Here is a 2,059-nt window from a genome sequence, read left to right on the forward strand (position 1 = left end):
CAGTCACATGGTCGGAAAAAATCATCTCCGGGAATTAGGCTTCTCCCAATCTAACCCGGGCCGCATCGTCATGCAGCGCTTGTCCATGGTCGCGACCCACTTCACGTGACAAGCCATGGAGAGTAGGTCACTCCACCACTAGAGAATTGGGTATCGCCCAATCTAACTCCATGGTCTCGAACACCTTCGGAGAATTAGGCTTTCCCTAATCTAACCCCGAGATGGCCCATGCTTTAGTCTAGATGCCACACAAACAAGCAACAAGCGTGAGGGAGCTCCACCTCTAACCTCCACGCACATCTAGACTCAAAGCATAACAATCACTCGCCCTAGTCTAGACAAACACACACACACAAACACTACTTAGCATGAGGGAGCTTAACCTCAAACCTCAATGCACCTAAGTCTAGACTAAAACTAATAACTAAGCGAGTGACAACTAAAAAAACAAACAATCAATCACACAACATGTATGCGAGCAGCACACACTTTCCCCGAGGCCCTGCAGTAAATCGATTAACTATGCCCCGAGTCTCCCTTTAAGACCCGTTTATCAAGCTCGAACCTGCATACAAAACACACACACAAGAAACACACAGGAAACCCACCTTGGCTACTGCCTACAAAGACTATCCAGCACCCCTAGTTATCTCCCCAAAAACGCTAACTAAAAACTACCCGAACACACTCTTTTTTCGCGGTTTCTCTCTCTAACTCACCACTCTCTCTCTCTAAGGTAAGCTCTCACGGTTTTGAATGAGGAAGGGAGAGCTCTGGTATTTATAGAAATGGAGGACTGAGGCTGGGCTGGACAAATGGCACACATACATGAGGAAAAATGGACACATGTCCCACTATGAAACTTCCGCGGCAAGTAACCTTGCTTCCAGAAGGTTTTTACCTTTCTCCCCAAGTTTTCCCATTGCTTGGTCGCCAAGTCTCGTCTTCTAGAAGCTTTGTAACTTGGTCGCCAAGTCTTCTTCCAGCCAATGAGAGTTTGCCACGCGTATCGCTCCGTCACTCCTCAGAATCCAATCGGTGGTCGCCGTGTCATCGCGTCTTCACTTTCTTCGCCATGTCAACAACTTCTAAACCTCTTCTTCAAATAAGAAAACTCATTCCTTGATTTACTTAGACAATGCTTCTCCTTCTTTGGTTTCAAAACGTCGATCTCCTCTTGCTCGGTTTTTATCGATTTTCTCGTACCGGCAGAAAACTGTCTTTTGACCATGACCGTTCCTCGTTTCGACCACGACTAAGGTCAACGTCTTTGACTTTTCTACTTATGAGCAGGGTCATTACATTCTCCCCCACTCATTAGAATTCGTCCCCAAATTCTAAGGTGCTGATGACGTCGCCGCTTCATCTTCGAAGAACTTTGTATAGTTCTGACGAAATCTGTCTTCATCTTCCCATGTTATCACCAAGCGGTTTTGTCTTCCCCAAAAGACTTGGATTTGAGAAATCTCCCTATTCTGCAGCTTCTTCAAACGTCGTTCCCCGATGCGTATCGGCCCTTCTGGATATGTGAGATTTGTCCTCAGCTCTGGGATTCTCTCAGGCTCGATAGAATCAGGATCTCGAATGTGCCTTCTCAGCATAGATACATGAAATACAGGGTGTAAATTCATGTCTTCTGGCAGCTCTAGCCTGTAAGCTACTTCTCCTACTCTTCCAATGATCCGGTATGGACCAATGAAACGAACTGCTAACTTCCCGACTTTGCCGAAACGATCCTTTCCTTTCTGAGCTGATACCTTGAGATAGACCGAATCTCCAACTGCAAATACTACTTCTCGCCTTCTTTGATCCGCGTACTTCTTCTGTCGATCCTGTGCCTTCTTCATGTTTGCTCGGATGACTTGCAGCTTCTCCAATGTTTCTTCAATGACTCCTAGTCCGAATAATCTTCGTTCTCCAACTTCCGTCCAACATAGAGGTGTTCGACAGGGTTTTCCGTACAATGCCTCATATGGTGACATTGCAATGCTGGCGTGGAAACTATTATTGTAGGAAAATTCTATCAAAGGTAGATAGTTCTCCCACGTACCTGACCAAT

The sequence above is a fragment of the Brassica rapa genome, unplaced genomic scaffold, assembly GCF_000309985.2.
Source record: "Brassica rapa cultivar Chiifu-401-42 unplaced genomic scaffold, CAAS_Brap_v3.01 Scaffold0304, whole genome shotgun sequence".
Classification (NCBI taxonomy): domain Eukaryota; kingdom Viridiplantae; phylum Streptophyta; class Magnoliopsida; order Brassicales; family Brassicaceae; genus Brassica; species Brassica rapa.